The sequence below is a fragment of the Halyomorpha halys genome, unplaced genomic scaffold (assembly GCF_000696795.3).
Source record: "Halyomorpha halys isolate HHAL.00 unplaced genomic scaffold, Hhal_1.1 Scaffold267.1, whole genome shotgun sequence".
NCBI classification, from domain to species: domain Eukaryota; kingdom Metazoa; phylum Arthropoda; class Insecta; order Hemiptera; family Pentatomidae; genus Halyomorpha; species Halyomorpha halys.
In genome coordinates, this window is record NW_027111312.1 from 321,454 (window position 1) to 348,529 (window position 27,076).

General features: G+C 35.4%; 1 protein-coding gene across 2 annotated transcripts in view; it reads left to right on the forward strand.

Moving 5' to 3' along the window:
• Positions 1-27,076, forward strand: part of LanB2 (laminin subunit gamma-1) — a 233,792-nt gene that overhangs the window by 25,210 nt on the left and 181,506 nt on the right. The gene's annotated exons all lie outside the window — the stretch shown is intronic.

Genomic DNA, 27,076 nt, shown 5'->3' on the forward strand with positions numbered 1-27,076 from the left:
TCAACAAATGCAAAACATCCAGTGCAGTTTGACAGCACAGTATCAATAGTCTTTTGAAGTATTTCAGCGGTAGATGTCAATCCTTGTGCCTACCTCTCGAGTTGGTACATGCCCATCACCTGAAAAGTTGTGAAGAGATGGTTTGAATCTGCCAATTCAAGCTGGAAGATTGCATCCTTAAGATCGATTTTTGAAAAGGCAGTTGCAAGATGCCTCTGAGAGGCAGATATCCAATATCGGTATTGAGTGTTTCATGTTGAACAGCCTTACTCAAACACCGATAATTGATTGGGACTTGTACATCTGTAATTTTGATAATTAGAACTATTCAAGCACACTATTTTATTTGACCTTTAGCTGGTTTAATAATTCCTTATTAATCCAACCCTTAGAATGCCAAGTCTTGCTTCACTAATGACATGACTAATGAACCTTCAATGCTCCCAGAGGCTTTCCAAGGTCTATGATCTCTATGTGTATAATAGAGCCCTTTTCTAGAGCCTTCTTTTGTAGTTCTACAGAGGCACAGGAGAAAATAAGTTGATCCCTTAACTGATTGTAGTTATCCATAAATTCACATTTGGTAGTCTGTGTACACAGACAAACCAAAAATTGTTCAATATTTTTTCACTTTTATATTTCATGCTTCTGAAAAAATATCACTCATGCACAATATTTTTTTAGTTGCAAAATGTTAATTTAAGTTGTTAACACATAGTTCATAAACTGATCGATCATAATCAGGCTGCCTTTGTAAACCTTTGAAGAGTCATCTAGGAGCTTTACCATCCATTAGTTTGTTAAAAAAATGAGAAATATTCTATCAAATAATAATACATCATCACTTTTCATAAGAAAACTTTTTTTTTTTTTGACAAATTAAAATTCGGTTTCTAACACTTATCCTGTTTATTTCAGAATTATAATTTTCCCTTATTAAATAGCTATTGCAAATCAATAAAATTTCAATTTATCTACATCTGATGCTCTCATAATATTTTTTTCTTTCAAAAGAGGAAAAATTAACTTTTGATGGAATTCTCCTAAAATATATGAAGAAAAAAAATTTATTCCAATCTATGATAAATATAGTATGTACTTTTATTGAATTGACAGCATTGACGGATTCAGAGGAGGGATGCTATTCTCCCTCTCTAAAGAAAAAGAAAATTTTAATTTTTAGAATAAGTTTACATTATGTCCACCATATTTTTATTCTAGACAAAACAAAATTTGTTTTAACTCAAAATAACTAGGTACAATTTATTTTTAATTTACATCATACATTTTTCTCAATTTTCTTAGCAGTTTTTCTTGATAGATATTTTCTTTTATTTGGATTCCTTACAAAATAGTAGGATTTGATTTATTTAATCTTATATTTTATTATTGATATTTTATCTGATGCTGAGGCTTTCACTAATGTCAAATGAAAAAGAAGTAAGAGGAAAAGAGGATTCCTGTCTTCATTGGCCTTAGCTGCAAAACATTGGAAAGTTTAATCAGATATAGAGCCTTGTAAAGTGATTTTTTTTTTGGGCCCTCACTAAAGACAATTTCTATTTTTGCCTCTGTCTGACAATGAAGTCTAATTTATAAATATGCATGTTGTTTATAGTTTAAAGAAGGAAGAAAGTATTGTCTATTGAATCCATATTAGCAAGAACATTTAATTTTGACTCAATTATTCAAACTTTCGCTGAAAAGATGGTAAGAAGAGTGTTGTGAATAAAACATAGTTTATTCTCTATTTATTAAATTAAACTCATAATATCATTAATTAATAATTCAGTAAAAACAATTAAGTTGTATTTTAAGTAAAATGCAATAATATTGTAATGAGTTTCGTTTCAATACCTTAAACAACATGTTCCTGTTATTGACAAAAACCCATCAAATATTGAGAGAGTGGGAATCAGCTGTACTATTTTGCCTTTGATTTTAGCTTACAGCAGCCCTGGGGATGACTGATGTTTACTTACAATCACTCTTGAAAATAAATCATCTTTAAACCGGCCAAATTATAATAATATTTATAATGATGGGAATATAATTGAAATCAAGTAGTAAATGATTAGGGTATAGTCAGAAATGATGTAAATAGTAAGGTAATGTAACACTGTTTAAGGCATATTATATGAATGTTTTTACTTTGAACTAGGTTATTTATTGTTATGAGTTTTGTCTGATAGATATTTCTGGATATAATTTCTCTTCTCTTTTGCTCAGTGTTCATATGCTGATAAGATGAGAATATGATTTGGCAATTTAGTTTTTCTACTATAAAACAGGGACAGTTATTATAACTGGTTGCAGCTAAATGTAAAAAAAAAATGGTTATGATTGTGATGAAGAATAAATACAAATTAGTTCTCAGCTATTTATTTATTGCCAATAATTTGACCACAATGTAGGTCTTCATATGGTCTAAAATTAAAAAGAACTTAGAGTCAATGTAAGAGTTAAGGAGTGATACAAAAATAAGTAAAATTGGAGTTTTTTTTTATATTTCCCTCCCTTGCCACTTCTGGAACACAGGGTATGGCAGCAGTGGGATAATGAGCTGGGGTTTGGGCATGCCACTACTTCTAAGAATCAACAATTTATTTTTTTGTAAATTTCAGTAGTAACAATCACAATGTTAGAGGGGTTCCTTTTAATTATTATTGGGAACAATTTTTACTGTGGTACAACCCAGAGAACATTGCTCGTCGATGTCGGGTAGTCAAGTCCTTCCCATTGTGAAATGAGTGGGGCCCACCACCTCCTTCCACCCGTAAATGAACTCTCTGCAGAAGGGATAATTCTCTTCTTCCATCAAACAGGGGAAGTCTGATTTGTTGGAGGTATACAAATTATCAAAATCTTAATAAAATAATAAGGAGGATAAAGATAAATGCAACCCATTAGTGAAAGTGCAAAGTTATGAAATTCACAAATATAAGAAAATAGCTGGCAATATGATTTGGGAAGAAGGTAGAGAAACACTTAAAGAAATCTCGTCTCAGGCTCCTACAAAGCAAACAATGACTCAGGCACCATTAGAACCCAAATCTGTTGGATCAGATTAAACTCTATTCTCTCTCCTGAATTTACCAATTTGGTTTGAAACCAATACTTAATTATTCATTCTTCAACCAGCTCATATTCAAGCATTCCTTGAGAGTTTCGATGTGAGGTTTGCTGTCTTTAGTCAGCATATCTACATTTATGGGATTTTGTTTTTTTAAGATTTTCACTCTTTTATTATATACTTTAATTGTTATATAGTGTACATAGTGAATTCCAGTCTTTTCATATGTTGTTCTACTGAAGGCTTGCAACAAAGATTGGCTAGGATGTGACCAGTGTTTCTTATTTCAAAGACAAGTTGCATCTCGTTTCTCAATTATGATTGGCTGGGGTGTTCATGGATCTGGAATACATAATGGGAGCTTTGTTTTTGTTTTCTAGAACATTTTACTTATTTTTGGTGTGCGAGATTAGAAATGTGAAGATGTTGTAATGCAGCAAAATAACATCCCTGGTAGATTGTTGTCTTCTTTAGCAACGATAAGCAGGCTTCTCTTGATCAAAGTGAATCCACTAGTAGACTGAGACTTATCTTTATTCCTGAAGGAAATCGTGCAAAAGAACACCTTTTTGAATTCCAGAACACCATTGCAAAACTTTCCTAGCAGATAATGGCTTTTCATTGATGCTGAGGCGACGATGCCCCTCAATAAGAAACGAACAACCTTAAAATAGTTTTCTATCACAAACATCCATGGTTAATGATGGCAGGGTTCATTACCCACTGTGCCACCCATCAGGGGACGTTTTGTACCAATGAAACACTCTTGCCTGTAAAATGATGTTTTCGAAATTATTATGTGTTGCGCAACTGGTGTTGGCAACTTTCTTCTCTATTACTCGTTACAGAGCTGGGTCACAGGTCGCTTCCAGCTCTTTTAATTCTCCTCTAGTATTCTACCCAAGATACGAATCAGTCAACTCTCTTCTTGAACCGCTATATCATAATTATCGTATTATTTGAATTACCCTCGTACATAGCAGAAATAGTCTGTAGGACTGTATTTTCAGAGCTCCATACTGGATAATTATTTACAGAAATAATTGTATTTTTGCAAATTATTAAACTCTGAATTTATCAAATTGTCAGAAGATATCTGAATACAGTCAATTTACCTTTAGTGTAGTGTAATATAAAAGAGGCTAAAATAACAAAAGTAGGTATCAAATTTTCACTATTTGAAGCCTGGATAGAGAAATACGTGAACTTAAAGTTGTGTTGATGTTGGGATCGTGTTGCACGTCCACCAGCACGATTCGGTCTAATTTATAGCCAAATGTCTTTCTCGATGGTATTCGTGCAGACGACACTTGAAGTCTGGTGCTCCTGTTTAATTTCCAATATTTGGCCAACCTGCCGTTTCTAATAAAGAATTCTACAATAATAAAATAAATAAAGGAAAAAAAAAGAATTACATATGCTACAACCATTTGAGAAACCATTGATTTGTCTACAAAGTAATAAATAAAAGCGACTGCTAAGTACATTGATCAAAGTAGCTTCCTAACCATTTCTGTCTTCTTTTTCTAATATCCCTGTATTATTTTTTTTCTGGGCACTACCCCATTACTATATATTTCTATTGGGTACCCAATTACCTAAATTTCAAGGATAAAGATTTTTCTTTTGAGGATAAAATCTACAGTACCCATTATTGTTGAAACATATATTTACTCAGAAAATAAATTTTTCTCAAGAAATGTTATGGATGATTCTAAAACATGTCTACACTAATCTTCGAGGTCTTTAATAGGATTTAAATCCGACTAGCTGTTATCAAAATCTAGATGTGACAAGGCAAATACGTTTGCGAATGCGTGAACTAAAGTAGCAAGTGGAATTTATTAAATTTACTGAAGACCATACATAAATCTATTTCAAAATGGATATGCAAGATGAGGAAAAGATATTTACGTATGTAATTGATGGGATCTGATAAAATTGATATTACATTAATCCATAATTTTTCGAAATATAGATGTTCCGAAGTTTACGTATTTGCACGGGAGGAACTTGATACTGACCTGCACAATTATTGAAAATGTCAAAATCTGTTTAATGGTTCGATCGATTCCATTCGAATTGGAATTTGACCTTAAACCATGTTCCAACAGACCTACATAAAGCCAACTTTGTTCCTTCATGTTTAAAAGGAATATGCGATTTCAAATTTTCTATCCAGAAGACATTTTTTTTTCATTTCCTTTATGAATATAATTTTTTCCCAGCCCGGTAGTGAAGCAGCAAAAATATTTAAATTAATCTAATTTGACCAAAATTAGCATATCCACAACTATAGCAACGCTGCTACTATCTATTAGTCACCACGGCTAGAACCGTATCAGTCCAGCCTGGCGCGACTTAGCTGTCAAGGTGTGAACTAATATTCAATCTAACTACCATCTCATAATAATTTGTAATAATTGTAGAAAATACTTTAACTTAACTGGTGTATACCCATTTATTATATTCATAAATGTTTTAGTAGAATGGATTATTATTATGGTCAATTAATTTTAAACAGTTTACGATAGAGATAATCGATTTTTTTTAATTATTCTAAATTTATGCTATAACTCCGGTCTGCTTATGGATTATCCCAAATTCTTTGGAAACTGATAGATTGCTTTATTCTCCTTGTCGCTTTCCACTCCTCAAACTCGTGGGTATCCGATGCCAGTGGCAAAGCTGCTATTTGGGCCTGTATTGTAATTTCCAAGCTATCCAGGAAGTGAATACTACATCGCACTCCGGCTTTGTATGGGCGAAGATCAACGACATCTACATCTTTAGCTGTTACGCCTATTCCAGCATCACAATAGATGACTTTGCGAATTTGTTGCATCGCAACTATCATAGCTGGTGATTTCAACGCATGGGCAACGGAATGGGGGAGTAGAATAACAAATCGACGAGGTGAAGTTCTCCTGGAAGCTTTCGCACAACTAAGTGATATGATCCTTATGAACACCGGAACAAATCCGACGTTCACTAGAGCAGGAAGATCATCTATCATCGATTTGACGTTTGTGAGTGGTCGTCTGCATCGGATTGCAACATGGAAGGTTTGTGGATTTTATACAAACAGTGATCATCAGGCTATATTGATTAAAGTGGATACGCCGACAAGAAAGAAGAGTTGTAGATGGAGAACCAACGGATGGGACACGAAGACTTTCGATGGCGCCGCATTCACTTTGATGCTAGAGGACGAGTGTGAATTGAAAGGGTCAGCCGAGGAAAAGGCGCATACACTAACCTCTTTTATATCTGGAGCCTGTGATGCAGCTATGACCCGTTCAACGTCTGGCAAACATCATTCCTCAATGTACTGATTGACGGATATAATTAGCAATCTTCGCCGGTGTTACAACCAAGCAAAAAGACGTTACCAGCGAGCGAGACGTCTGCCGGAGTTTCCTGTGCTTCAAAAAGAGTTCAAGAGAGCTAAGAGGAACCTCCGACAAGCCATTAAAGAAAGCAAACGACGGTGATGGAGAGAGCTCTGTGATGAGGTGGATGCAGACCCATGGGGTAGACCTTGCAAAATAGCACTCAAGAAACTATGTAAGGGCACGATCCAATGTTGTAGACAGTATTGTCAGAACACTATTCCCTGAACAGGCGAATACTACTGAATGTATAGACAATACATATACAACGGATTTTCCACAATTCACGCAGGAAGAGTTAGAGAACATTGTCTCGGACCTACAACATGGCAAGGCACCAGGATTGGACGGAATTCCGAATGTGGCTCTCAGGAAAAGGCCAGATCTTTTCATCAATCTCTTCAGTTCCTGTATTCGTGAAGGCTCAATCCCGAAACCTTGAAAGAGACAGCGCCTCGTTCTTATTCCAAAGAGTAAGGGAAGACTGGAAGACCCGTCAACCATATCGTCCAATTGGTTATTGGATACTATGGGTAAGGCATTTGAGAAAATCCTTTCCCTCAGGCTACAAGAGTTCACGGAGGGAGTTAATGGCCTCTCCCGGGCTCAATACGGATTTCGTAAAGAGCGATCCACGATAGATGCTGTTGGATTGGTAGTCGAGATGGCCCGCATAGCAATTGCAGGACCAAGATGGAGGAGAGGTGCTAAGTGTTATACATCAATCATCACTCTAGATGTTAAAAATGCTTTTATCACTGCAAGATGGAAGCGTGGCGGCAATCAGCCATTTCCCTCCATGATGTAATGCCTAGCGGCGGTCCCGTGGATAGGAATGAACAGGTGTATGGCGGTGGTTTTAGTGGGTAAAAATCCCGCACACGGATAGGTACGGGCCTATCCGTGTCTTTTGAAGATTTCCACCGACAAGAAACACACACTCGTAAAAAAACACACACAATACTCCTGAATTCGTCACTGTCTGATATACATATCTAGAAACGTTCTAAAACTAATTGATTGTTTTTCTTTATCGGCCACCTACCATTTCTTTGTTGAAATATTTTATTCTATTACAAATGTACTATAGTGTACTTTTATTATTTATTATAAATAAATACTTTAATATACTTTTATAGTGGAATACATTGTATTCCACTATAAAAGTACTCAGCGCCCCTCATAAATCCTAGAAAACCAGCAATTCAAATTCTCAACCCAATCTCGTACTTCCAGGTTTTGTTTTTTATGTATTTAGTCAGTTAGTTTTTTAATTTTTTTTTTATCTATGTATCAAAAATTATTTATACACAATTTTAATATAAGTTAATATTAAGTGTGGCCACACTGTTCTTGGCCAATAAATGTTGTAAAATTGAAATCATCTTATAATTGTTCTAAAGGGACCCAGAATAATAAACTATTTTTCATTTCATTATAAATTGGGATTTATTGACAAAACAAAGAGAAACTACCCAACGAAGTACTTGTACAGTTATGACGATTCTTATTGAACTCTATAGTGTAAAAGTTAAATATAATCATTGTAATCATACAGTTCTGCTAGCATATGCTTTTAATTATAGCTCTAGGTTTGTCAAAGTTTCACTCAAATCAACTTGTTGAGGAACAAATTTTCTCGTTTATTTGAGTTGCGACATTATATTTACCTGAAGATTGTTCTACTAATTGATGGCCGCGAGGAAGAAGAGCGTAATGTAGCTATCGGAGAGGGCGGGTGCAGGGTTTGCCTTATTTGAAATTAAAGGCGGGGAGATGGACACGGCGATAGGGAATCTAATATGGGCAGGTACAAGGTGCCGCCAACCAGGTAGCTCCCTCCGAGCCATCTGCCCATGGTTCTTAGGAACCACAGTTTATTTTTATCATGTGATAATTTCATAGTGCCTGGGAACAGTTTAAATGATTATGAGAATTAAATGGCTTTGTTAAAATCAAATCAGACTGTTTTTAAAGGTGCGTTCTCAAGTTTAATCGAACGATTATAGGTGATCAACAAAAGTTTAATTCATATTGAACCGATAGTTATTTTCACATTAAATTGAAATGTGTTAACAAAAATTATTCCTTTGTTTAAGGAACATAATTAAAATTAGTGAGCACATCAAGCTTCTGCTATCTATGAGCTAACGACTTGACTAGTCGGTTGTGGAAAGAAGATACATCTGAGCTCAGGAGAATATCGCTTGCTTTGTGTATTAAATCAATTCTGAGTAACCTAAGACCCAATCCATAGGGAGATAGTTGACTGCGAGTGAATAAGGAGGATCTTCACTACGTCAGTTTTAATTGTTAGTTACCTTCAGTAATCTACTTACCAATTCAACAGATAAAGTAAAAATTGTATTCTATATTACTCCAAAGTTCATAACCAATATTCAGAATTTCATTAAGCACCTAATTCCAATAAATTGTTTTTAATGCAACTTATCGCGAATTGGAGGCTTTTTTCTGCAATTCTTTTATTATTTTTTTATTAAATTTATTTATTAATTAATTATAGTTGTAAACATAAAATACATCAAGTAAATTTGAGGAAATCATAATGGTATGGTACAAGCATGTAGAGAAACTACCCATTCGTAGCACTCTAAAAACATTTTTACAATATAAGGTCTGAAGTCCCGAATAAAAGAGGAAGCAAGATTAGAAACTAATGGATTTGAGTGGTTATGGAGTTCATAATGGAAGGATTGATATCTTCTTCGGGCTAGATCGGTTACAAATGGAACATTAAGGTCTTTGTGGATGATTTTATTTGTGACAAAGTAGGGAGCATTTACGATTTTACGAAGGATTTTGGATTGTAAGGATTAGAGAGGAATTTGCAGGTTTAGGGGAGCCCCAAAGCTCAACGCCGTATGTCCAGATATGCCTTATATTTATCATGTATATCAGTATGTTGTAATTAATTGGAAGTTCGGACCGTTTGTGTAAGTGCTGTAATAGTCGAAATCGACGTGCAGTTTCCTGTCTTTTCAGTCTTGTGTGAGTATTCCAGGTTATTCGTTTGTTTAGATGTAGTCCTAGGTAGCGGTTCTGTTCTACAGAGGCAAGGGAAACATTATTGAAGTATACTATAGGGCAGTCAGTAGGTTTACGACGTAGGGTAAAGGTAATTTGATGGGATTTGTTGGAATTTATTTTAAACCTCCAATTACGACACCATTCTTCGAGGGCTGTGGGATTGAAGAGTTTGGGATGCAATTAAAGGGTTATTATTAACAGCGAGCACACATGTGTCATCGGCATACGTGGTGAGGATGGTGTTAGGATTGGTTGGGATGTAGCAATCTAATTTATTAAGTCTGATAATTTCCTTCAAGACAGATTGTTTAATGGTTGAAATTATTAGCATTAAAAACATTTCAATAAAAATTGATCAACTACCATTTTTGAAAAGGCATCGAAATCATTTATCCACGTAGTCGTAAATGTATTTTTTTTTCTTACCTCCCGGAGCAAAGAAAAGGCATTTAGAAACCGCTAAAGGCGGTGTCAACAATGATGGCATATGTTTGCCTGGATGCTCACTAGGAATAGGGAGGGGCTATTTCTGTTGGTGGTGTTGAAGTGATGACTTCAGGCTGCAGAGCTAGAAGTCCCTCCCAAGGCGAGGACGTCAACCAAGAGGGTTGGTGGAGGGGTGATCTCACGGAATAGAAGGTTGGCACAGGCTTTCAGCCCATCAAAGAATTTGATGTGTCTACGACCTATGAATTCCGGCACAGACGGGAGTTGGAGCTCCTCACATATTACTCCGTTCCTGGCCCACGAGTTCCTTTGACTATTCGCCTCAGTGGTGCACCATGGAGCAGCGTTGGACGTATGATGGCCTTGTATATCTTGAGTTTCAGGCGTAACGTGATCTGTTGTGAAGGAAGCAAGTGGTAGAGCCTATGCGACTTCTGCCGGGCCAGCTTTAGTCTCTCCCTGGCGTGGCTGGACTGCTGTGGTAGCCTGCTTTTCTTGCCCTTCTGGAGGGACATGACAATGGCATCCGTTTTCGTTGGATTAACCTTGATTCCATCCTTCTTCAGAGCAGCTCTCAGCAGAAGGGCCAGTTCAGCTCTCATGCTGGAGGCATAGACACCGATGTCATCGGCATAGGCTGCTACTACTGCATGTCGGTGCTCCATGGCGACTACTGGAGCCGTGAAAACGACAAACAGCAGTGGTCCAAGCACCGAGCCCTGAGGTACTCCGCAGGTGGTGGGGGCTGAAGGCGACAAGTCTTCACCAACTCTTACGACGAACGATCGTCCACTCAGGTAGTTTCTGACCAATCGGCATAGGGCGGCGGGAAACTTGAACTCCTCCAGTCGGTGGAGCAGCAGCGGGTGGGACACGCTCTCAAACAGCTGGCTGCAGTCCAGTGAGATGAAAGCAGTCGCATAATTGTTATAAATCCGCTCTATGGTGTGGGCTTGCAGTTTCACCAGATGATGTTCGCAGGCGACACCTCTTTGGAAACCAGTCTGTTCGGGAGGTATTATATCGGCTTCTCTGCAATGCTCCATGAGATGGTGATGTAGGAACCTCTCGAAAACCTTGCTCATGTGCGAGAGGAGGCTGATCGGGCGATAATGCTCTGGCGAGTCACCTTTCTTCCCAGGCTTGAGTAGTGGCACCACAATCGCACGTTTCCAGGCCGCTGGGAAGTACGAGATTCGTATGCACGAGTTGAAGATGTTCAACAGGAAGGCTTTACCTTTCCTGGGAAGCATCTTCAGTAGTACACTGGGGATCCCGTCCAGTCCAGACGACTTGTTGCCCTTGGCGCGGGGCAGTACCGACCCCAGCTAGCCGTGTCATAGCGTTGATGGCCGGTTTTAAGTAATCTATAATTACGAGTGCGCAAGAAGACATTGCGCAGGTTGTTCCTTTGGCATATGAGAACGAGGATGTGCTTTGGTGGCTTCCTGATGGCGTTGGGGACAGAAGTGAATTTCGGAATATTCCTATTGGCTGCTTCTTTGATGGTAGTGGTGATTATCTCAACAGCCGAGTCCACTTCGTCTGGTGTGTAGTATTGCTTAATGGCCGGGAGGTCCTCCACGATCCTCGACGTATATCTCTTCCAATTGGCCTGTTGTTGGATTGTTGCTGCTACACAGCCAGACGGTGTGCCGGGCATTGAGATCACCCAGTACAATATGCCGGCTAGTCGCCTGGGCATGCAGAATGCAGTAGCTTCACTGACGTGAGACCAGCCCTAGGCCTCCTGTAGACGCAAGTGAAGGTATAGCGGTGTTTAAACCGTACGTCGATCGAGACCAGGTGGGTACCCTCTGTTATCTTCACGGGGTTAGGAATGTCTCTATACGGGATGTCCTCCCTGACTAGGATAATTACCCCCTCGCAAGTACCGGGGAGGCAGGTTTCTCGGTACATTGTATACCCATGGAAGTAGATCCGTGGCGATGTTGAGGTGAGCATTGTATCAGTGAGCACCATCACTGATGGACGGTGTTGCTGCAGTAGTAGCGCGATATGTCTGATTTCTCTAATATTGGTTTTATATTTTTGTTTTTAAATTTAAACTTTTCGAGCATAACGTTTAAATGATATTTACGCAGTTTGAAGTAGGTTCTCGAATTTCGTTAAAATTTTTTTTTGCTTTTCAAATGATTAGGAGGGAGCAGGGAGTGAGAGAGTGAGACCGTCCTGGCTTCCCCATGACGACATCCCTGACCACACCTTTTCGTTTTAAAACTAAACACAAGTCCTTTTAAATAATAAACACTTCAAAGCAAAAAAGCTTCAGATTGGATACAAATGGCTTATGACTCATCACTCGAACGGTTTAGTTTTACTGGTCCAATCTCACATAAAGGTGGTTTATTCGGAAAAAGGTACTCATTTTTGTTTTACTGGTCCAATCTCACATAAAGGTGGTTTATTCGGAATAAAGGTACTCGTTTTAGTTTTACTGGTCCAATCTCACATAAAGGTGGTTTATTCGGAATGAAGGTACTCATTTTAGATTTACTGGTCCAATCTCTCATAAAGGTGGTTTATTATACATGTGACAACTTTGAAAAAAGACCTTTCAAATTGCCGAATTTTTCATCTTAACAATAAATTATCACTAGCTAACAAAATTCTCAAACAACATACTACTTATGCTAATATGGGCATAGGCCACAGAAAATCCTTCAGACCAGATCTTTCAATCGGAATTCCTAGGGTACGTCACTCACAGTCCCTTTTGCATAACACAAACACAAGAACCTAGACATACCATTTGTGACTGACATAATAAAAAAACAATTGAAAACTTTTCATGATTGACTCGCTGGATACCCCTGATACACTACCGAAAAATCAGACAAGAAGACTTGACCTAATCTGCTACATTAGGTGGAGGTAGGACGCTGGGCGTGTGTTCATTGGAAGGCTGCTCTCTTCACGAATTACTGTGTGGAACTTGTCTAATGGTTCACAAATTTACTCTAAATGCCAAAAGGTCTATATGATTACAAATAAAGAATAATAATTATTTTTTATTCTGTTAACTTTTAAATTTATGTTATAAACATCCCGAGCACTGATGACCGCGATATCGTTTGCCATCATACAAAAACAACCAACCATCTCTTCTTACCTCTGGACCTGCTGCATTTCATGCAGAGCAGAAACATGAATTGTAAAGAAGAAGTGTAATTATACTATTCTTTGCCTACTAAGTCTCAAACGTATTGCCTTACGTACTCAACTTTTAGATCAATACTTTTTGACATTAGATGGTTATGAATTTTAATTATATTATATATTTTTCAAGTTTTCTGTTCAATATTCCCAAGATTAACTTCGCGAGACCATAGTACCCGGTAAGAAAGAATAAGTGGAAATTCTAGTAAGAAAGTAGTTTGTTGACCCCTGACCTTCAGTAGTCGCTTGTAATGGTATGGTTTGCTAGTACTGAGCCTGGAGAAAGCTAAATTCGTCCCACCTCTTCTCAGTTCCCCAATTGCACAGCCAGTGAAAGTGGATTGAAGTTGGTGTCACAGCTCGGGGTGTCTCTTGGATCATTCATTATAAACGTTGATGCGTTCCATTAGTGCTAGGTCACCAATGGCTCATTCAATATCAGGGTTCAGAAAAGTGTATTCATTAGAGAAGGGTTTCTTTAGTTAATAAGTATATCTGAATCCAAAAACATCACAAAATTGTATTTATATGAATACATGTTATAATCTAAATTTGGCCCCTTCTATTCAAATTACAATGCCTCATTTCTAGTAAATAATTACTTATCATGGAGTTCAATACTGCAAGCCTTCTATTTTTTCGGGGGTTCCACAAATATAAAAGTTTTCTGATATTAGCCCCATGAATAAGTATGCCATGAAGCATACTTTCATTAATGCTTATAATTCTAGGATGGTTCGCAAAGTTCGGACATTTTTTTGTCTCATTTGAATCAAAGAACATTGATTTCTTTTTTCAAAAATTAGCGAGAAAATTGAAATTTTTAAGTTCTGACATTAAAATAGTGTCAAGAAATTCCTCTGTGGTGTATATTTTCCTTCCAAGTGATTTTATTTACACTAACTTTCGCAGTTTTTCTAGGGGCAAAATTACATAGAATCGTAATTTAAGTCAATAATTTATTGTTAAAATAAAATAATTTGTATCCGAGTAAAGTCTATAAACACTCTTTATTATCTCTATAAAAGTTCAATCCAAGTTTCGGCCAATTCGGCCATCCTGAAGGACTCTCTTGAATATAAATTTAAACCTCACGTCCAATAATTTAAAACCTTTTTGCAGGCTGTTCTCCGCAGTTCATTTATTTCAGTCAAATCACCCTATTTTGTCACTTTTCTATTAAATTTTAAAACTTTTAATTACAGATTAATTTAACACTATTATCACTCTCTTGTCATACAATATTTTAACAATGTAAATAATTTAATATTAACAATTTACAACAGCAATATTATTTCTTTAATATGTTAATTTGCGATTGTTATTTTTATCTAAGAAATACCTTTCTAGGTTTTTAAATTTCTAACCATAACGTTTACAAACGTAATAGCAGCTAGCTGTCCAAATTTCACGACTAATCCGCAAAAAAAAGAGACTAGATGCGATAATATTTCAGAGAAGGTGTAATAAACTGAAAATAAATTGTTAAGACGGAGCCTTGGGCCATTAGATTGAGCGAATAATTGCTGGGACGGGGATTAGTATAATGTCAGTATAATACCCGCTCCAATCTACTTTATTATCTTCTATATTATCCTGTAGTTAATATATGTCGCTCTCTGGCGTTCCTGTGGTCGATATAAATGGAAGCATGACCAACCATTGGCGCATTTCAATTCATTATTTAAACAGGATTTTATTAAATCCTCCTTGGACCACGGTCATTACTAGAAAAGGATTTCCATATTTCGAAGTGATCTACTTATTAAAATTTATGAATATCGTTTTTGAAATTATGTTTTTAAAAAATAGTCTGGCAGGTACTCTGGTCAGAATGGAATCCTCACTTCTTCTATCCCAATTTTCAATTAAAAGGGCAAGGAAATCGTTAAGTTTATTTAAGAACTTGCAAGTGTTTACACGATCTTCAGGTTTTTGTTCATTTCTCACACCGTCTAATGAAAAAATAAATAAATACAGTGAAATCTGAACTGATTGCTGCAGGGAAGTGTTAGGATTACAGAAAGTATCAGGAAACATGGTGTAAAAAAATTAACATCACAGTTGAATAACTATTTTATTTATTTGAGTTTTTCAACATATTTTATTGGAAATTTAAAGTTTTAAAAAATTATTCTTTTTTAGAGAGCCGCTGCCTCTAATCTAGTAGTTGTGTACTGCACCTAAAAATTAAGCAAATAAATAAAGAGTCGGTTATTTTTTGTCTGAGACTTCTGCAGAAACTTCATCACTGCTTCTTCTTTCAGACCTTGTTAGAGGACTTTCTGCCACGGTCTGTAATCATCATTCTGTAATGTCCACTTCAGGCAGTGATTGAAATGATTTTCGATTTTTTTTTTTAATGCCGGCTACTGGAATGTTCGGAGTATCAAAGTTCGGATTGTTGAGATTATACTCAATGAAGGCAAAAGGTTCATTTATAATCGGATATGTTCATTTTGTGTGGAAGTTGATTCTCTCTGAACAGAATAGCCGGGTATCTCAAAAGTACCTTATCATTGTAACATGCTCCTAGGTCGTATTATGTTATTACATAGTTTTCATATCTCCTCTATATTACAGTTAGTATTTTTCATAATCCTTTTAAAACGTTAGTTTACCATTTTCGAATAACTGAAGTTTTGCGGATTGGAGACTTTGTTTTTTAAATATTATGTGTGACTTCACAATTTATTTTGACATACAAGCTTGATGTAAGACTTAACAATTTTTGAGTTGTTTCCGTCTACGAAAAAAAATGTACATATTTTAATGTATAATTTGTCGTACAACTAATAGTACGAAAAATTAAATATATCGAAATCTCTGTCCAATATGTATATGAGGATGAGTTAATGATAATTATGGACATACCCTGTTTCAGCTATGACCAATTTTTGTTAGACTTTCTGTGATGTTGTTTAAAAGGCTTGAGCTTGATATTAATAATATAACCTTTATGTGCCCACTTCGGAACTAATTTCATTTCTTTCTTTATGTTTTTAAAATTATAGACGACTTTAATTGTTACATGTTTTACTGTGCTGTTTGAATCCATTGCAAGGTATTACGAAACGAAAGTTCAGACTTTATAGACGTTTTGGGATGTGAAAGTACTATAAATAAATGTTTTTAATTTTAATTTTTAAATTAAAAAAAAATTAAATTGTTTTCATTTTTTTAATACTTAAACTAAGTTTGGCTTTGGCAAAAACATAAAAAAAAAGTGAGTTAGAATCCTATAATTTATAAAATAACCATAATTAGATTGATCTACTTTTAAAACTAGAGTGATTATAATAATCTTCGTATACTTTTTCATAACGAATAAAATGAAATCGACTTACCACATGTCCCGTTTTTTGCTATGGAGTCTACATAATGTTTCACTGCCGGTTATGTATACTGATCAAATTCGTCAATGTAAAAATATATTGTTTTAAATATCAATTATTATTTGAAATAATTAACTATTTCTAGCTGTTAGTGGTAGTAAAAATTGGATAAATATTCGGTACGAAAGAATTTTATTACTAACTACAGTAGAAAACAAATGTTTTTGTCTTTCCATGGTTTCTATAACTATAATCAGACTTTACATTCCCTTACCCATACATGGAATCTATAATAAGGGTAAGTATTGGCAACCTCAATAAAACAGAAATGCTGTTTTGAAACGTAGAAAGATTAGTTCAACTCAAGGTACAACTAAACTAACTTTTAATTAAATTATTGTAGACAAGTGAGAGATAGATAAATTCTAATTAAAGTTTTAGAATTAAATTAAAAATTAACAAAATAGGTTAATTTGAAATTATTAGACCTGGGCAGAATAGCCTGCAAAAAATTTTAATTGTTGGCATGTAAGTTGTGAATTTATAGTTAAGATTATCCCTCCTCCGAGACGCCTGAAAAGAAGATAGCCTCGTGACCTTATATTGTAAACTGTTTTTAGAGTTCTACTACTGGGTAGTTTCTCTAAATCTTGTATCATATCATTATGTCATTATGATCAAATTTACTTGTTGTATTTTTGTATACAGTTATAAATATCAAATAAATAAATTAAAAAAAAAAGATTATCCCAGAGGATGGCCAGGTTGGCAGAAACATTGGACAATAAATATTAATAATGACTGTTTGTGACTTAAATTGATTAATTTATTTTATTTAAATAATAAAAACAGTCTTGAAGAAGTGATAAAATTATACTTCTGTGATAAATTATAATGTTAACGAGTCATGGTTTGAAAAAAATTCAAGACGAGCATTTGTTGAAACATTGCTAAAATTTATACTATTATGTGTCAACATTAATCTTTAACTACCCTCAAACTTCATGCCAAATCGGACTAGCCGTTCTTCTAAATGGTTTTTGCGCATTCGTGAACGAAAGCAGTGGACGGTATCTGATAAAATTGACACTAGATCATTTGTACAATAATCTATAATTTTCATCCAAATTTTGATGAAATCAGACGAGATGTTTTCGAAATATAGGTGCGTCCAAGAAAAAGCATTAGATGAAATAAAATAAAATGGAAATTTACCAACAGGCACCCGCGGCACAGTTTCATAAAAATCAGTTCGATCGATCATAGCCGTCCAAAAATATGACTACAGGTACGGAACCAAATTTGTTCCTTAATACTTGAAATTTGTTCCTTGACATCTGAATGCGACCTGAATTTTTTTATTTCAATCACATACATTTTTTTTATTACCTAAATGAATTCAGAGTTCCCTAACTACAGGTGAGAATAATCAAAATATTTTTACCTATATATTTTATATTAATTGATAACTCTTTACCCTCATATTCTCCCTCAATACTTGACAGATTAACAAATGGAACTTAGTCTTCGTAGGGTCGTTTTCGTTTAAATGGGACCCATTCATTTCTTCTTGGTGATTACCGTTGCTTTAATTGCTGCCATCAGGTCTGTTAATGGGGAATTACCAATAAATCTAAACTGCTCATCTAATAAATATAATGGACTTTTTATAGCAGCCGTCTTTGCTTGAGATGAGCAGACATTAGTTCGTTAACTTTTATTTCCATTGCTTTCAAATTAGGTTTTTGTAATTGATAGGATTGATTATGTATGTGGAAATGGTGTACAACTAATTTAGCCTCTTAACTAAGGGAATAGCATATTTGAGACTCAACATCCATATGTATAAAAGAGAATGGTTTGTATCTTTGCCCACAATAAACTCTTCAACAAATATACCTTTTAAATGCTGTTTTTTATTTTTCCAAATATTTCGTGCCGCCATGTCAAGGATTAAAACTACTGAAATCCTCAATTTCTTCGGTAGAAAAGAAGTTATGATCAAAATTAAACATTGTTGCGGGTAGCTCACATTTCAAAAGTACACAGTTTTTTAAAGTTACTACATACCAACAAATTTGTTTCTTTCTGAAGAATAATAAAAAAAAAATTATTGATCTGATTTAATGATTTTGTAGTCATAGAAAATTATTAAAACCTCGTAGGGCTTCGTATAAAATAGGTCAAGAAACGTTTTTCTTTACTATAGATATTATTTATTAGTGATTGAATTCCCAATAAGTCTGAAAAAAAAAATTTGATGCAATTCGATCTTTAACTCATTACCTTAAGTCACCGGTGGGGCGGAGAGGGAGGAGTTTATATACATGCCACTAGTCTATTCTAACTATGGTGTAAATATATTTTAAATTTCGTGGGACCGCCAAGAAATAAAAGTCTACCCCCCAAGCCTGAATCAGCGCCGCTTCAGTCACAGGCCGGTTAAAGTTGGCGCTTTAACTCGCTCAACTACAAATGGCCCTTTATTTATTATTATTTACAATGACTACAATTTATTTTTTTCATCCAGACTGAATTAAAGGTACACTAGAGGAAGATTAAAAAAATCGTTATTTAAGCCCAGTCCCGACTGATGAGGATACGATGAGGAAAAAACCTTGCTGGTATTAAAGAACATTTAATTATACATTTTCATAGGCAGTTTAATCAAAATAGTTCGGGCCACTTCGAGAAATTAAAAAAAAGAAGTGAAAATCGATTCTATAAAGTAGTCGATCTTTTCGAAAAAGTGACATCCTAGGCATATAACCCTATAGCCTTAAATGTATAATTTCAGTTTCGTACGACTTTTCGTTTTTGAGCAAGGTTTGACTATGTACAGACCACAGACCATTTCGCGAGACTTGATTATTTTTACTCATGGAACATCAAATCATGTATTTCCGTCGGAAACTTGAATTCGAAATTTCACACGATTGCAATACTTTTTCTTACTGCATATTCCGTATATGGGTAAGTGGAGGTAAAATCATTGAAATCGGACGATTATTAGCAAATATACAACGTGTTGAACTTCTCAAAAGTATTTTTGGATTCCAGAATTTCAGCTGATTCCATTAGAATTTTGATTTATTTGTATTAAAACTTGAAGGTTATAAATCCCCGATTATTCTAGAGGATCATGTATTGCTTTTTTTAGATATTTATTGTACCAATATGATTAATTTGATTGCAAACATTTTTTTTTAAAGTGGACAGACACATCAGATATTTTTTCTTTGTTTAATTGCTGTTGCAGTAATTGATGGAGGGGTACAAATTTTCCTCTATTTGTAGGAAAATTTTAATTTTTTATGTAAACTATGTTTTTGAAACCTCTTTTCAAGCCAAACTATAGATAGCGGATGCAGGCAACGAAAATTACCCGAAAATTGTTTTTAATAAGTAAATATAAATATAATTACCCATTCTTCTTTCTTTTAAAAATACAGATGTCTCGAAAAATCTATAAATTTGGAGCTAAGAGTGTACAATGCTGATATACGGCTGCGAGGCGTAGGCTCACAGGTACACTAGAAAGCAGCAAGAGATTTGAACGGAAAGTCCCCTGCACAAGTATACGAGCGATCTGGTATCAGAGTCTTAAGACATGGAGGAGAAGAACTAACAGTGAACTGCTTACACAGACTGTTAGTTCTCATGATATGTAGGAAAGGAGGTTAAGATGAGGTGGTCATGTGGCTCGAAGCAATCCAATAGGATACTTCTATAAAAAAATGAATGCCATAGTTTGCAAAAGACCACGTGGGAGGCCAAAAACTCCATGGATAGACAAAATTGGCCAATATGCGAAAAGCAGCATACAGGAAAACTGAAAAGCAGTGACCCAAGACAGCAGACTTGGAGAAGGCTGGTTCGAGTGGCCAAAGATCTACAAGGTCTGTAGACCCAACCGAAAACAAAACTACACTTTTAATGCTATCAGAAATTTTTTTTTTCTTGTTTTACCCCAATCCAAAAAATGATTTCGTTGATAATAACCTGAAATTTGGACATAACATAGGCACAAAACGATAGTGTGAAAAATGTACCAATCTATATCAAATCTAGCAATAGCGAAGTATTGCCGGGTCTGCTGACCATTTTATAAGTAAAGGAGCGGATGAATCACTTTTGAGAATACTTTCAGCGATATTATTAATAAATTCTATGTCCAGTTCATTATAATATTGTAATTCATTCATTACGTTGACTAAAACGATGTTCTACATCACTGAAATATGCCCCATCCTTCATATTAATCCAATTGATTGCGAAAAATTGGATTAAATGCTTTCAGATTTTCGAACTTTGACTTATAGACAATAAGTTTTATGTTTCGAGCTCCATTCTGAAGAAATTTCTAGGAAACGTTAGGAAATATGATTTTCTCTTTGATCTTGATATTTATATCGATGCATTACACAATATTGGAACGATACATTCTAAGGGATAGATAGAACTAATGAAGCAATTAGAAGTTCAGAAAACAAAATGTTACTATTTATTTTATTTATGGTTTATTATTTGAAATAATTATTTATTATATCAGCAAATAGCAAATAATATAATATCTGATGTGTCAACTCATAAGAATTTTCAGACCGTTTTAGGTGGCAATTACAAAAAAAAAATTGATTTTTGCTAAATTGGTCCAATCGTGATCTTTGTTGGCAATTTAATCATTTAGAATGAGGCCAACAAATACCTAGAATGTTCAAGATAGTTTTGGATTTTGTGCCTAAAACTGATAAAAAAAGTGAACTGGTTTCCATAGGAACCTACCCAAATAATTGAATGTATATAATTATAACTATAAACGTGTATATAGTTTTAAGTTTAAGTTCATTATGCGGCATATTTATCAATAATGGTCTAATTTTGATGAATTTTATTTATTTTTTTTTTTAAGTAAAACTTTTTTACCGACGTTCTACAACTCAAGAAAAAAAATATATTGGAAGTAAAATGATTTCATGACACGAGATAAAAGAGATGTTCTGCAGAGAGGGAGGGGGGCAATGCTGGTCAATTCTAGCAGAACAATTTTTATATTGTAATAAGAGAGTAGGAGATTAGAGTATCTTGACAGTAAGGGTCCGATTAAGTTAGCTCCTTTTCTCATTCTCTCCTATTACAATATATACAATATTACAAGAAGGAACGCATGATTAATATTAATAAATTTTTAACACATTATCATTTCAAACAGTTTCACTTCTGTTGGCCAGCCCTAATATTGCCACAGTTTATAGTACAAAATTTAATTTAACTTCCAAATGACTAGTAACATTAATTCTATGACAATAAGACAGGAAATGATGAATTATAGAAACTATTATTCAGTTTACGCTAGTTTAGGCAGTAGCTACTATTGATAGTGTGTATTCTTCAGCCTGAGTCAGCTGACTGAGGTGATCAGCTGATCGAATGTATATAAAGAGATGTACCGAACTCAATAAAGCTAGTATATTACAGCAGTTCAAGGATGTTAGATCCTTCTTCTCTTTTTTAACATTTTCCTTTCGCCGATACTTAACTGGTGCCGAAATCCGGGAACTTTAGATACCGAAGTGATTTTCACTCAAGAAGATTTTTTTTTCCATTATTCTCTAACTGCTGATGTAACCATGGAACCTATACTTTTCAGCCGAACCAAATAAATTGTGAGTTGTTATCTGATAAACCACTAGTTGTTTGTTGTGTTTTTCATAATTAAATTATTTAGAGTATTCCTTCAACTATTTAAGTTGAGAAAATTTAGTGGGCGCTGCCAACTAACAATATATTTAGTTGGATGTGTGGTTGTGGACAACTAATGACTAATAGTTTTTAACTGATAATGTTATTCAGCTAAAAAAAACATTATTTACTATGTATGGCATCACCATGTAGTTTTTTATCTATATATGATGCTGCTGTTAACATGTTACTACTATGCTTAGCAGTAGCCATTATTATTTAAATTTGACTATCTAATATTATTGTATAAACAGATTATATGTAATGATATAAATTCAATTTTATTATCATTATTTATTAATTTAATCATTCAATTAAAATGTTCCTTTCACACAGTTTTTCAGAGGTGATGTAAATATGTCTTTCACCCCGGACCATAATCACCATAGTTTCGGTAAGCTATTGAGATAGAGCTGTGATTTATTGCCACTATAAGTCGCGGTTGGATAAGACGAGTTGGCTAACCCGTGTCATGCTAACGGCTCCTGGTTCGGTTCAATATTTGGTTTGTGATTACCTCTTCTATAATTACCGCTGAGCACGGAGAAGTTTCTCTGTCATTCTTGGAAGATTGGTTAGCAGCTAAGAGTTTAATGCACATAGCTTGTCATTTGTCAGTCTGGGCAACCTCATTCCCACTCACAAGGGGATGAGTGGGATCAACGATTTAAAAGAAAAAAAAATGTGCTTGTAGGTCGAAAAGTATTATATATGTGTCTGAGGGTTTTTGCCAATGCACTCTAGAAGCCGATTAAACGATTTTTTACATTATCGTAGAATTCCTACGTTCGTAAATGTGGGGAACCTACCTGGCGTCGCTAAAAAAAAAAATATATATATCATTACGTTAAATCAGAAAAATCTTAGTGTAAAGCTGATCTTTTAATTTACAGCTTTGGATAGAGCTAACGTTTTAGCCGAAATTAGCATCAGTATAGGTTCACTGTCTATACAGGAAAAGTTTTGATAAAATATAAATTGACAATGAAAAATTTTATGATGATAAACGATTACTGATCAACAATGAAAACTATGTGATTTGTCAGCATTTTGCAGATACATCACATTATCATCTAATATATTGTCGAGCGAAAACAGCGAAAAAATAGTGAAAAGGGTTTGGAATGACTCTCACGGGTTCCAGAAATAGAATAGCTTTATTCAGTCCAGCACTTCTTTATATACACATCAATCAGCTGCTTAAATCAATCAGCTGATACGGCCTGTAAGCTATTAGCGTACTCTGCCCGTAACTCCCCCCACCAGTTTACAAATAATCCTCCTAAACTTATATAATAACTTAATAAGATATATAATAACATATACAAATTTTTTGAAAACTATTTACAATGAATCATAGCCAGTAAACAATAGGCGTACGGTCCTAGACACAATCATATATAAAAGATAAATACATATATCAGTAAAACTGTAAAACCTATATATATACATAAAATATGCATAAATAAAACTTGAATATAACAGAAAAGAACTCCTACATTTACATGAAGTAAAGAATTTACATACAATTTTTTAATTTATATATTAACAAAAAATAAATAAAATAACTACATTTCAGGTAATTTAATCTAGTTGTAATTATATGAGGACACTATGTTGTGATTGCCGGAAGTTTCAACTGTTTAATATGAACAGTATCCTCTTTCTAGGATCTTTGATGATTTCTATTGTAACAATATTATCTTCTGTAATGACAATATGTCTGAATGGGCCCTTATGCAGCTCTTGGATCTTTTCTCATACTGTTTCCCACATATAAATGGTGGATCTTACCGGCGTTGGATGGTTGTTTTAGCACTCTGGAGATTCGGTCCTCTATAACACCCAGTTGACCTGATAGTCGAAATGGTACTACTTTCTATGTTCCATCTTCAGCAACCCCGTGGTTTATGTCTTCCAAATAATCTGGTACCTCTTGTTGTTGATAATGTCCTCAATTTTCTCTATTCCCGTCTGTCTTTCATCGTTTGAACTTCCTTCTGCGGACGTCTCCTCCCTATTTTGGTTCTCTGGTGAGGCCGATTGCTGTTCTTCTGGAGTCCACTCCCTCAAGAACTGCCTTCCAACTCCAGACGTTTCCTCTTTGTTATCTTCTAGTGCGTTCACCATTATCGCTCGCGTTAGCCAATCTGCTACAACATTTTCTAGCCAGGTTTGTACGTGGTGTCCATGTTGTACTGGCTCAACAGTTCCTTCCACATTGTAATTCTCGCTGACGATTTCTTTAGCTTTTTCACCGGGGGTCTGTGGTCCGTCTGAACCCAATAACTACTTCAATAAATGTATTCGCTTTTGCCCCTGCAATGACTTCTCTTGAGTTAGTTTTAGTCCAAATTCTCGCATCCTCTGGAAAGCGCTCTTTAAGTGTTTCACATGGCCCGTAACCGATTTACTAAACACCAGCAGGTCATCCATGTAAATCTAGCATACTGATTCATCTATACCTCTCAAAAATTCGTCCATTAACCTTTGAAATGTAATGGGCGCGTTCTTCAGACCAAACAGCATCCTGGTAAATTTCTAGTGCCCTCTTTTTGAAAGTTAAAGCCGTTTTTTGTTGGTCCTCTGGCCGAATACGAATACCTTCAACGAATGCTTTCAAGTCTAAGGTGCTAAAGATTTCAGCTCCTTCTAGTCTGTCAAGGATATCCTCAAACCTCGATATTGGATATTTTTTATCGACGGTATAATCGTTGAGCTTTCGATAATCGATGGCCACACTATATTTCTCCACTGGCGTAGATTTCTTCCGCACCGCCCATGACGGACTATTATAAGGTGACGTACTATCAACAATGATTCCTTGTCTAGTTTTCGATTTCCTCCCTGAAGTGCTTCCTGAGCGCCTGTGAGTATCGTCGTTCTTTAACATCTCTCAATCTTTCTTGCTTTAGCGTAATCTCATGTACTGTTCTTCCGTGTCCATCAGACAGCTTACTTCTCCATTCACTCGGGTTATAGGCAGACCGACCTGCTCTTCTTTCACGTGATAGTTTCTCAATGTGCGGTCACCTCTCTGCTTACATCTCATGTGCCACCATGTGCCCAGTTTTGCCGCAACCTTGACACTTGCGGTCTTGTCGGCGGTTGCTGGTTCTTGTTTTGCTTCTTCTGATCTTCTGTCTCTGTTCAGAGGTTTCTTCCGATCGCTAAACTTGTACTCTCATCTTCTCAAAGGCGATGGAGTAGTCCTTGGCCGATTGTAAGTAATTCTCTTCCATCCTGGTTCTTCAACATCCATTCTGGATTCCTGTTTCCGGGCGCTTATGTCTATAAGCTCTTAAGCACACTCTACGATGGAGCGTTCTCTCGGCATTTCCTCCTTGTTTCCCAGCTCTTTTACCAACTGAATCTTTAGTACATCGAATAGAAATTGCATCCGACCCTGTATCTGAATTGTCTCCATCATTTCGCTGAGTTTAACGGCGATTCTGTTGTAGCGTGCCACAGATTCCGCGGCATACTGCCCATCAGGGCCCTGTTTCATAATAAAGTACAAACTAATACTATTAATCTTGTCAGTTTAACTTAATACAATTACACTGACTTGTACAATAGTAACTTGTACTTTAGTACTTTTTTATTCCTGTAATATCACTAATAGTCCTCCCTATTATGAAAAAAAGTATTAGTGTAATTGAAACGCTCTTTCTATAGTTGTATTTTGAACTATTACTATTAGCTTTCATTATGAAACAGGGCCCAGACTGTCTCGGTTTCTTCGTCTCCCTCTTTTAGGGCCCACCGTCCTCCTCCAAATGCCTTCTTCAATGCCTTGATCACGCTCCAGTGTGTTTCCTTATTCACTTGAATTTGATTGAGGATACTTCTTTTCACCCTACAGACGACTGCTGCCCTTAACGCCTCAGCTTCCTCACTGTCGAGCAGGTTTTCGGGTGTCTTCACTTCTATTCGAGCCATCAGTCGATACATTTTTTTTTATTTTTTTGACACTTAAAATTGTTCCGGTATCTAAAGTTCCCGGGTTCCGGCACCATTTAAGTATCGTCGAGCGAAAAAATAGTCAAAAGGGTTTTAAATGACTCCCACGGGTTCCAGAAATAGAATGACTTTGTTCAGTCTAGCATTTCTATATGTATATATGTATATCTATCAGTTATGTATCGCCGAAAGTCAAATGTCAAAAAAGAGAAGAAGGAATAAGATGTAACACGTGTGAACTGCTGTAACATACTATGCTTTATTGGGTTCTGTACATCTCTTTATATACATGCGATCAGCTGATCTCCTTAGTCAGCTGACATAGAAGTAACAGGTGACTAAGGCTGTAACTCCCCCCACCAGTTTACTCCTCGTAAACTTCAACTATACAATAAATTAATATAAAATACAACAACAATAACTATTGACAATAAACTATAAACAATAAAGAAAGCAAAAGATAGATACTCCTCGTAATTGCTTATTACAAACTAAAAGTAAAGCAAAACAAAAATAAAATCATGAATTTATACAATTAAAAAAAACGTAATTTATTCAGTACATCGCCATAATTAAGATAAATTTAAAAAAAATTAATCACCACTTAAGAAAACATAAAAGAACAGATAAGTTGAGATGAGGAAACTCCGGATTACTCTTGCGCAGGTGTTTCGGTTTGTTGGACGTTAAGTTGTTCAATATGATCGGTCCTGCGCTTTTTGGGTTCTCTAATACTCTCAATAGTTACAATATTATGTTCTCTTATTATTATCACCCTGAATGGGTCCCTCGTATCGCTGTATCTCCTTACCCCTGTTTGATCCCAACTTTCTATATACAATTGTCCCAATTTTTATCATTCTCTTCCTATCTGTGAGGTTTAAATTCTCCCGAGC